This window comes from Ranitomeya imitator, chromosome 9 (assembly GCF_032444005.1).
Source record: "Ranitomeya imitator isolate aRanImi1 chromosome 9, aRanImi1.pri, whole genome shotgun sequence".
Classification (NCBI taxonomy): Eukaryota; Metazoa; Chordata; class Amphibia; order Anura; family Dendrobatidae; genus Ranitomeya; species Ranitomeya imitator.
In genome coordinates, this window is record NC_091290.1 from 29,674,234 (window position 1) to 29,686,410 (window position 12,177).

Consider the following 12,177-nt stretch of genomic DNA (forward strand, 5'->3'; position numbering starts at 1 on the left):
GGGAGCCATGTCATCTACTGGTGTAGGTCCACTGTGTTTTATCAAGACCAAAGTCAGCGCAGCCGTCTATCAGGAAACTTTAGAGCATTTCATGCTTTCCTCTGCCGTCAAGCTTTTTGGAGATGGAAATTTCATCCTCAGCAGGACTTTTCCACACTGCCAAAAGTACCAATACCTGGTTTACAAACAACAGTATCCCTGTGCTTGATTGGTCAGCAAACTCGCCTGACCTTAACTGTTGTGAATTCTGTGGGCAAGCTCCCTCCTGTGGTCGTGAGTGGTACTGCGGCTGGTTCTGTCTATAAGCTTCCTTTGGTGGATGAGAGTGGTACTGCGGCTTCTGAGTTTCCTTCCTCAGGTGATGAGGTTAAGTCGTTAGGTGCTGCTCTATTTAACTCCACCTGGTGCTTTGATCCTGGCCTCCAGTCAATGTTCTAGTATTGGTCTTGCTTCCTCCTGGATCGTTCCTGTGGCCTCTCTATCCTGCATAAGCTAAGTTCTGCTTGTGTTATTTTTTGTTTGCTATATTTTCTGTCCAGCCTGCTATATTGGTTTTTTCTTGCTTGCTGGAAGCACTGAGACGCAGAGGGAGCACCTCCGTACCGTTAGTCGGTGCGGAGGGTCTTTTTGCCCCTCTGCGTGGTTGTTTGTAGGTTTTTGTGTTGACCGCAAAGCTATCTTTCCTATCCTCGGTCTATTCAGTAAGTCGGGCTTCACTTTGCTAAATCTATTTCATCTCTGTGTTTGTATTTCATCTTTACTCACAGTCATTATATGTGGGGGGCTGCCTTTTCCTTTGGGGAATTTCTCTGAGGCAAGGTAGGCTTGTTTTTTCTATCTTCAGGGCTAGTTATTTTCTCAGGCTGTGCCGAGTTGCATAGGGAGCGTTAGGCGCAATCCACGGCTACCTCTAGTGTGGTGTGTTAGGATTAGGGATTGCGGTCAGCAGAGTTTCCACGTCTCAGAGCTTGTCCTATGTTTTTGGTAAATGTCAGGTCATCTTGTGTGCTCTGAACTTCAAGGTCCATTGTGGTTCTGAATTACCTGTTCATAACAGTACTGGAGGCCCAAAGTACTAATGCTTCTCAATAGAGGGAAAAGAGAAGTTCTGAGACCATTTTTTTTTCTTTGCACTGTGATCTGTCTTTCTTTTCCCCTTTACATCAGGGTGGTTCAGAACACAGGTGTGGACATGGATATTCAGGGTCTGTCCTCTTTGATGGATAATCTCATGTGAAGCAGGTCAATTGGTCTTTTGCTGCTGTGGAAGCTTTTCAGGAGTTGAAGCGTCGTTTTTCTTCTGCCCCTGTGTTGTGCCAACCAGATGTTTCGCTTCCGTTCCAGGTCGAGGTTGATGCTTCCGAAATTGGAGCAGGGGCTGTTTTGTCGCAGAGTAGTTCTGATTGCTCGGTGATGAAACCATGCGCCTTCTTTTCCAGGAAATTTTCGCCTGCTGAGCGAAATTATGATGTTGGCAATCGAGAGTTGCTAGCCATGAAGTGGGCATTCGAGGAGTGGCGTCATTGGCTTGAAGGAGCTAAGCATCGCGTGGTGGTCTTGACTGATCACAAAAACTTGACTTATCTCGAGTCTGCCAAACGGTTGAATCCTAGACAGGCTCGTTGGTCGCTGTTTTTCTCCCGTTTTGACTTTGTGGTTTCGTACCTTCCGGGCTCTAAAAATGTGAAGACGGATGCCCTGTCTAGGAGTTTTGTGCCCGATTCTCCGGGTTTGTCTGAGCTGGCGGGTATTCTCAAAGAGGGGGTAATTTTGTCTGCCATCTCCCCTGATTTGCGGCGGGTGCTGCAAAAATTTCAGGCTAATAGACCTGACCGTTGCCCAGCGGAGAAACTGTTTGTCCCTGATAGGTGGACGAATAAAGTTATCTCTGAGGTTCATTGTTCGGTGTTGGCTGGTCATCCTGGAATCTTTGGTACCAGAGATTTGGTGGCTAGATCCTTTTGGTGGCCGTCTCTGTCGCGGGATGTGCGTTCTTTTGTGCAGTCCTGTGGGATTTGTGCTCGGGCTAAGCCCTGCTGTTCTCGTGCCAGTGGGTTGCTTTTGCCCTTGCTGGTCCCGAAGAGGCCTTGGACACATATCTCTATGGATTTTATTTCGGATCTCCCCGTCTCTCAAAGAATGTCGGTCATTTGGGTGGTTTGTGATCGCTTCTCTAAGATGGTCTATTTGGTGCCCTTGTCTAAATTGCCTTCCTCCTCTGATTTGGTGTCATTGTTTTTTCAGCATGTGGTTCGTTTACATGGCATTCCAGAGAACATCGTTTCTGACAGAGGTTCCCAGTTTGTTTCGAGGTTTTGGCGAGCTTTTTGTGCTAGGATGGGCATTGATTTGTCTTTTTCCTCGGCTTTCCATCCTCAGACAAATGGCCAGACTGAACGAACCAATCAGACCTTGGAAACATATCTGAGATGTTTTGTTTCTGCTGATCAGGATGATTGGGTGTCCTTTTTGCCTTTGGCTGAGTTCGCCCTTAATAATCGGCCAGCTCGGCTACTTTGGTTTCGCCGTTTTTCTGCAATTCTGGGTTCCACCCTCGTTTCTCTTCAGGGCAGGTTGAGTCTTCGGACTGTCCTGGTGTGGATACTGTGGTGGATAGGTTGCAGCAGATTTGGACTCATGTAGTGGACAATTTGACTTTGTCCCAGGAGAAGGCTCAACGTTTCGCTAACCGCAGGCGCTGTGTGGGTCCCCGACTTCGTGTTGGGGATTTGGTTTGGTTGTCATCTCATTATATTCCTATGAAGGTTTCCTCTCCTAAATTTAAGCCTCGTTTCATTGGTCCATATAGGATTTCTGAGGTTCTTAATCCTGTGTCTTTTCGTTTGACTCTTCCGGCTTCTTTTTCCATCCATAACGTGTTCCATAGGTCATTGTTGCGGAGACACGTGGCACCTGTGGTTCCATCTATTGATCCTCCTGCTCCGGTTTTGGTTGAAGGGGAATTGGAGTATATTGTGGAGAAGATTTTGGATTCTCGTGTTTCGAGACGGAAACTCCAGTATCTGGTTAAGTGGAAAGGTTATGGTCAGGAAGATAATTCCTGGGTCTTTGCCTCTGATGTCCATGCTGCCGATCTGGTTCGTGCCTTTCATGTGGCTCATCCTGGTCGGCCTGGGGGCTCTGGTGAGGGTTCGGTGACCCCTCCTCAAGGGGGGGGGTACTGTTGTGAATTCTGTGGGCAAGCTCCCTCCTGTGGTCGTGAGTGGTACTGCGGCTGGTTCTGTCTATAAGCTTCCTTTGGTGGATGAGAGTGGTACTGCGGCTTCTGAGTTTCCTTCCTCAGGTGATGAGGTTAAGTCGTTAGGTGCTGCTCTATTTAACTCCACCTGGTGCTTTGATCCTGGCCTCCAGTCAATGTTCTAGTATTGGTCTTGCTTCCTCCTGCATCGTTCCTGTGGCCTCTCTATCCTGCATAAGCTAAGTTCTGCTTGTGTTATTTTTTGTTTGCTATATGTTCTGTCCAGCCTGCTATATTGGTTTTTTCTTGCTTGCTGGAAGCTCTGAGACGCAGAGGGAGCACCTCCGTACCGTTAGTCGGTGCGGAGGGTCTTTTTGCCCCTCTGCGTGGTTGTTTGTAGGTTTTTGTGTTGACCGCAAAGCTATCTTTCCTATCCTCGGTCTATTCAGTAAGTCGGGCTTCACTTTGCTAAATCTATTTCATCTCTGTGTTTGTATTTCATCTTTACTCACAGTCATTATATGTGGGGGGCTGCCTTTTCCTTTGGGGAATTTCTCTGAGGCAAGGTAGGCTTGTTTTTTCTATCTTCAGGGCTAGTTATTTTCTCAGGCTGTGCCGAGTTGCATAGGGAGCGTTAGGCGCAATCCACGGCTACCTCTAGTGTGGTGTGTTAGGATTAGGGATTGCGGTCAGCAGAGTTTCCACGTCTCAGAGCTTGTCCTATATTTTTGGTAAATGTCAGGTCACCTTGTGTGCTCTGAACTTCAAGGTCCATTGTGGTTCTGAATTACCTGTTCATAACACTTAACCCCATAGAGAATCTATGGCGTATGATGTCAATAAAAATGATAGCTCAGGGCGCAAAACATAAGCGCTCACCCAGTCCCATATCCCAAACAAATGAGAACATTACAGGTCTGAAATTGGCAACAAATTCAACTTTTTTCATACCGATTTTGGATTTTGTTTTTTGAGAATCATACTGCCAGGTCACTTTTACTGTATAGTGAACATTGTGAATAAAAGACCCCCAAACAGCAATTGTAGAATTGCACTTTTTTGCAATTTCACTGCACTTGGATTTTTTTTTCCAGTTTTCCAATACACTATGTGGCAGAATGGATGGGGTCATTCAAAAGTACAACTCATCCCACAAAAAAACAAGCCCTCATATGGCTATATTAATGGAAAAATAAAAAGTGATGGCCCTGGAAAGAAACAGAGGGAAAAAAAACAGAAAGCAGAAGATAGGTTGAAGGGGTTAAAATTATAATTAGAAATCTTGCTATATTTAAACTGGACACTCAAACTTCCTGAAATCCCCTTGAACATTAGGCTGGGTTCACATTGCGGTAGTGGGTGTCCGCTGACGGAATCCGTTCTATTACGGCACTAACGCTATGCAACGGATCCGTTAGCGCACCAATTGACCGCAATTATGTAGCGCATCGCTAACGCATGCCATTATTGGCATGCGTTAGTGATGTTCCGTTATTTTGTGACGGACCCTCGAACACTGCTTGCAGCGTTTTTGGGTCCGTTCCCGCTAGCGCAGATAGAGCATCTAACGCAATCCGTTTTCGGAAATTGTGTTAATGCAGTCCATTAGCGTATGCGCTAAACGGGCTGCACTAACGCAATGTGAACCTAGCCTTACCATCAACAAACAGATTCTGACCCTATCTTTTGTATTGAAGCATCTAATGCACGTGTGCAGAGGTCATTGCGAAGGGAGGAGGAGCAGGTCAGCTGTGACATCTTCTATTATAATTAGTGGATACAGTGTTGAAGTGTGTATAGAGGCTGTTACATGTCATTTTGTAATCAGCCTCTGCTGATAAGGAGCTTGCTGAAAACTCTTCTTGAAAAGGCAGGAAGAAGGAGACTAAAATAGTCCTGGTGGCCAGTGTGAAAATTGCAAGATTACTAATTTTTAAAAAATTTTTCCATAGAAATCATGACTTAAATACCTGGGTTGCAAGCTTTCTTATTTTGGCTAAAATATTGGCCAATACCTCATGCATTCGTTACAACTTTTTCAATTTTTTGTTGCACATTTTCTCATCTCTTGCAGGTTGTATCCAGACCTTTTAGTGTCGGCTGGATACATTTGGGTCGCTTACCTTGTGGGGAATTACACACACGGACAAGGATATGTCTGGTACTGGGTTTTCCGGTACCGGAAATATCAGGGGGTGTGAAACCGGCCTAATGAGTACATGAACTACAATATTGCAGCAAACGTTAAAAATGTAAGGTAGATAGCGTTTTTTGATTAGGGAGCGCAAAAGCCATCCAACCACGTCAAGTTGTATTTTTTAATATGGATGGCCTTTAACCACTATATGTCCTACCTCTCCCATGCGCCAATTCAACCTCATGTGATTGGGGAGTAAAAAAGGAAACCAGACGTAGCTCGCGATTAAAACCTTGTATGGGAAACATGGGTGATGTGTCCATGTGTTGGTGCTAGTGAGTTGTCCGAGGAGTCTAACAGAGGCCTCCAGCTTGGCCATGGCAGTGTACCAGTCAGGGCAGGCCAGACGTAACACACTTCTTTATTCCAAAGTTTCCATGAGAATTACCAAACTCTATTTAGAATTGAGAGTCCTCAGTGGTTGATACCTTTTAATGGCTAACTGAAAAGATGGTAACAAATTGCAAGCTTTCGAGACTACACAGGTCTCTTCATCAGGCAAAAGGATCAGGTTTGCCTGATGAAGAGACCTGTGTAGTCTCGAAAGCTTGCAATTTGTTACCATCTTTTCAGTTGGCCATTAAAAGGTATCAACCACTGAGGACTCTCAATTCTAAATATTTTTCTATCTACTGGCTAACACGGTACCAAGATATATATCTTTCCTGTATCAAACTCTATTTGTGAGATTCGGCAGACCTGAACACATTAACCCCTTTTTTACTCTAACAATTATAATTTGTTTTATGACTTGATCTTCAAGATTCATTTTCATAAAATAGGAACTTGAAACCAAAGCTGGGAAGAAAATCTTTAATTTATTTACTTACTTATTTACTGTAGAGTGTGTCTCACTCATGATCATCAGAATTAATCCTTAGATAGATCTCCTCTACTGAGCCTTAATATATTTGAACATTGTAATAAGATCGTCCTTCTTATATACCGGAGACCAAAACGGCACACAGTATCTAAGTCCCCGATCACACTAGTGTATAAATCGGGCAAGTCCAATGTGGGAAAAAAAATCAGATGCCACGCGGACCATCATTACGACATCTGATTTTTACCGATACATTTCAGTTCTGTAACATTGGAAACTGTAAATAGTCCTGTAAAAGATTAATAGCTGCTAGGTAAAAAAAAACGGATTGCACACGAATGACTAGCGAGAAAAAAAAATGTGCGAGTCTATGCATCCCTTAATGCATCCAGTGATTTGATTCTTCAAAGAATTGTCCTATAAATGCAAAATACAACTGATCATAACAATCAGTGTCTGGGACACTAGGAAAAAAAAATCTGGATGAAAAAAGCCCCTTTTTTTCTGTGTGTAAACGAAAGATACAATTAATATTTGTATTGAAATATTACAAAAAAAAAGCAGAACTGGTTCACACCAATTATCGCTTGTTACACTTGTGGCCGACAAAATGCAAATGAAAATGTTGAAATGAAGTTGAGCAAGGCAGTCTTTATCTTTGATAAAGCAGAATGTTCTGGACTAAAGGTACCGTTACACTAAACGATTTACCAACGATCACGACCAGCGATACGACCTGGCCGTGATCGTTGGTAAGTCGTTGTGTGGTCACTGGGGAGCTGTCACACAGACAGCTCTGTCCAGCGACCAACGATCAGGGGAACGACTTCGGCATCGTTGAAACTGTCTTCAACGATGCCGAAGTCCCCGGGTAACCAGGGTAAACATCGGGTTACTAAGTGCAGGGCCGTGCGTAGTAACCTGATATTTACCCTGGTTACCATTGTAAAAGTAAAAAAAAAAACAGTACATACTCACATTCCGATGTCTGTCACGTCCCCCGCCGTCAGCTTCCCGCACTGACTGTGTTTCAGCGCCGGCCGTAAAGCAGAGCACAGCGGTGACGTCACCGCTGTGCTCTGCTTTTGCTTTACGGCCGGCGCTCACAGTCAGTGCAGGGAAGCTGACGGCGGGGGACGTGACAGACATCGGAATGTAAGTATGTACTGTTTTTTTTTTTTTCCACTTTTACAATGGTAACCAGGGTAAACATCGGGTTACTAAGCGCGGCCCTGCGCTTAGCAACCCGATATTTACCCTGGTTACCAGTGAACACATCGCTGGATCGGCGTCACACACGCCGATCCAGCGATGACAGCGGGTGATCAGCGACCAAAAAAAGGTCCTGATCATTCCCCAGCGACCAACGATCTCCCAGCAGGGGCCTGATCGTTGGTCGCTGTCACACATAACGAGATCGTTAGCAGGGTCGACTTGCTACGTCTCAAAAAGCGTGACGTTGCAACGATATCGTTAACGATATCATTATGTGTGAAGGTACCTTTAGGTTAAGACAAAGTGTGCATTCATTTAAAAACTTTTAATCTTTTCCGCACTACACCCCAAAAAGAGCCTACAAGTACAGAAAAGGAAAATGAACAAAGCGGGATGACATATGGCTGCCTGCTCGAATTTGCCGTAAAAGTCAGATATATTTTAGATTTTTTTTTAGAATTTCTTTTTATTGGTATATAATCAAGGGCCAGATCCCTGCACAGGGGTGAGAGGGTCAATAGCAGGGTGCCCTTGGAATCTGATAATTAGGGTGCCTTACCCCAAGGCTAACCATGGTAGCTTTTTTTGAGTTGACAGTCGATACAGGCTGCCATTTATTTACCCATGTACTTAAATAAAAATAAAGAAATCGTTACAATCAAAAATTTTTAGTATTATGTTTTTTTTGTGTGTGGGATTTTAATGATTTTTTATATTAACTCTGATGATCCTACTGCTCTGATTCTGGTTCTGCTGCACAAAGCTCCAGCAAATGCATCACTGTGAAAGCGGCAATATTGCAGATATAAAAAAAAAAAAAGTTTGTTCCTTTGCAAAATTTTTGAAATACAGGGTTAAACTGAACTCCGACTGTCCTACATTTACTGTGGGTTTCCTGTAACAGTGGTCAGCAGTTATCGTATCAGTTTGTAACAGAAGAAAACCGAAGTCCGAGGAAGTGAACCACAATTGTGTCAGCCCTGTTGAGAAATGTTCTCTTGCATCATTGTTGTTCTCTCCTAATAGGTTAACTATCGAGGATTGTTTGTTTTTTTTCTTAAAGGGAACCAGTCAGCAGGATTGTGTGTAACCTACAGACAGTGTCAGGTCGGTGCCGTTATACTGATTAAAATGATACCTTGGTTGATGAAATCCGCCTTGTAGTTGCTTCTTAATCTTTATTTTCAGAGAACGTAGTAGCAGCTCTTGGAGATCGCCAACAGCTGCTATTGCGCATGCGCAGGCGGCGCCATCTTGGTGGAGTTCATTTTTTTATGTTCCAGCTAGTTGTCGCCACAGCTATCGGATCTCTATACAAACAGCTGCTACTGCGCATACACCCCGGGCGCCATTTCCAAAATGACTTTGTTTTTTCCTCGCTCAAGTAAATCTGCAAAAGGGATTATTAAGTGCAGAAGCGTTTTCTTTTTTTTAATTAAGTATGTGATGGTATTTGTTATGCAAACTAGGGGGCGGGCCAGTGAGGGATCAGGGACCTGTCAGCAGTCCGCATTATGAATATATAATCAGAGCAGCACATACATGAACCCCGCCTTTGGGCACGAGAATCTTATTATCTCAAAACTAAAAATAAAAGATTAAGAAACAACCACAATACGGATTTCATCAATCAAGGTATCATTTTATTCAGTATAATGGCGCCAACCTGACACTGTCTGTAGTTTACTGTGCACAATCCTGCTGACAGGTTCCCTTTAAAAGTGTAGGACAGTAGTAAAGTAGTCAATCACTGTAGTATGGCATGAGTTCCAATAATTCTAGAGAAGACTGAGCATATGAGTGCACCTCTGGTGACTGCTGAAGATCTGCACTGATAAGCTGCACTGACAAATGTCTGAATGTCTGGGGTCTATATATAGGAGGTCATGATTAAGAGCTAGTGTAGCTCAAAATGCGTCGACCGTTAAAATATTTTTTACATTTTTTTCTTTTCATGTTTTAATATACTAATAAATGCAATGTTTGCGGTTGCTGGATTTTCCCTTTTTTTTTTTGACTATTCATTTGCTTTAGGGGATCTAGTCCGACCATGATGTTCTTCTCCAGGGATCGCTCTCTTTGTATGATGTGTTTAAAGTAGACAAGTCATTGCGGGAACCACAGCTCCCCTGTGCACAGTGTGAGGGGGCCACAATTCCCCTATACACAGTATGATGGAACCACAGCTCCCCTGTGCACAGTGTGAGGGGCCCACAATTCCCCTATACACAGTATGATGGAACCTCAGCTCCCCTGTGCAGTGTGAGGGCCCACAATTCCCCTATACACAGTATGATGGTGCAGTGCCCCAGAGTCCTGGTCGTTGCAGTAATGTCGCTCTTCCACCAGGGGGAGTGATGTTACGTCTGATGGCACCAAAGGAGTTCACCTTACCAGGTATCACAGCCACACACACACTTCACACTCCAGTCCACCAGGGGGAGCTAAGGTTCTATCTACTAGGCCACTCCTCACATAGGGTAAAACTGGTGGGTTGGTTAGGAAGTTAGTCAGTTCAGTGGAGGAGAGGAGAGTTCCTGGCTGGAGACCGACGAGGAAAGGTCTCCAGGTCGAGCTGGCTGGGGTGATCGCTGGTCAGATCCAGACTGAAGTCTGAGGAGGAAGGAAAGAAGGACACGGAGCTGCGCCTGCAACCCATGCGGCAACATCCTAGGAAAGGACAAGAAAGCAAATGTGCTGTAGTGAGTGAGAAAAGAAGTCATAGCAACATGAGTGAAACGTCGGTGGGAGACCAGCTAGAAGCAGTCTGCCTCCTTCCGAAGCGCAGACCCGGTGGCCGGAACACCGAGGGAGTAATAGACTCTATGCTTTACTTCAGAGACCGGCAGGGCAGTGAATTCCAAGTTGGCTGTCCGACCTAAACACCTAAGCAGACATGGTGGCAATTCTGGAGGAGGGGCGTCACTAGGGTCCCTATAAAATAGCCTCAGGCCACCACTGTCATACGGGTTTGTCCTATCCATCTGGGGGACAGAGAGAGAGAAGGAGCAACAGTGAGGATCTTATGGTAGCTAATGCAAGTAGGGACCTACTACGTTACTGTGCGCAAGGGGAAGGCTACTGATTTCCACCTGGATAAGGGGACTCTGGAATTGCTATCAGACCGGCCGGACTCTGCCTACCCTGTCATCCGGAACTCTGGACTGTGGATGCTGAAGCCTTCAGTAAAGGTAAAAAGACTGCACCCATTGTGTCCTCGTGGCGTCACGAACACTACCGTTATCTACGAACTCTGCCTTTTAGTTGGGCGCCCCTCAGAGGGCCACGGTCCGGGTCGGGCCACCGTGACATCCTCGCTGAGGGAACTGAAGGACCAGGGACCGGGTACCCCATTGCCCTTATGTGGGGGCGATCCAATGGAACCTCAGCTCCCCTATGCACAGTGTGAGGGCCCACAATTCTCCTATACACAGTACGATGGAACCACAGCTCCCCTGTGCACCGTGTGAGCGCCCACAATTCCCCTATACACAGTACAGTAGCCCCTACACTGTATAATGGCTCCCACAGCAGCCTCGATGCTATATATGCGCCTCCACAGTACTATTGACACTGTATGATGGCCGCAAAACTGTATATTGGTCCCCACATTACCTCTCACACTGTATAATGGCCCCACAGTCGTCCCATATTTTCTATTGGCTCACAGACTGTGTGAAGGCCCCCCGCAGTTGCCCCACACTGTATGATGGCTACCAAGCTGTATAATGGCCCTCTCTTTAGCTTCCACACTATATAAAGGCCCCAACAGTACTCTGAAACACTGTATAATGGAGCTCACACTTTATTAAGACCCCACACCATATGAGGGAGCCCTATAACAGACCCTACAATGTATGATTCTCCCCCCATACTTTATGATGCCTACACAGTCACACTAGAAGTTTTGATTAAAATAACAAAACATGATAAACTCATCTAATCCAGGATCCTGACAAGCACTCCCACGCAAACACGGGGAGAACATACAAACTCCTTGCAGATGTGTCCTTGGTGGGATTTGAACTCGGGTCTCCGGCGCTGCAAGGCTGCAGCTTTACAGAGGCAAACATACCTGGCTGGGATATTACAGCCGGTGGCTGATACTTGCCGCACATGGTTTAGTATCACGTGTCAGGCTCCCTTTAATAACCTTATTATAATAAGTTGCTTATTATGAAGTTATTAAATACAGTGCAGCTCACGTCATGGTTACTGTACGGCGGCGTATTATATTAACAGGCCGGACTGAGACTCTGCGACTGCTAGCCAGTGTGCAGAGTCTCCGTCAGACAGGGGAGCAGGCATTCTGCTATCCTCTCCCTTACACCTCAGAAGCGGCCATGGCACTGGACGGTCCCTTTTATGTGACGGGACCTGGGATGACAGCCCCTTCTGCCTCCCCTCCCCCCGGTAGTTAGGCGGCTACTGTTTAGAGCCATTGATTGGACGTGGGACATTTTGGGGCTAGGTTGGTTTGTGCGAGGGGCATAAATATAAATTGCAGCAAAATACAGTGGGGCAAAAAAGTATTTAGTCAGTCAGCAATAGTGCAAGTTCCACCACTTAAAAAGATGAGAGGCGTCTGTAATTTACATCATAGGTAGACCTCAACTATGGGAGACACACTGAGAAAAAAAAAATCCAGAAAATCACATTGTCTGTTTTTTTAACATTTTATTTGCATATTATGGTGGAAAATAAGTATTTGGTCAGAAACAAAATTTCATCTCAATACTTTGT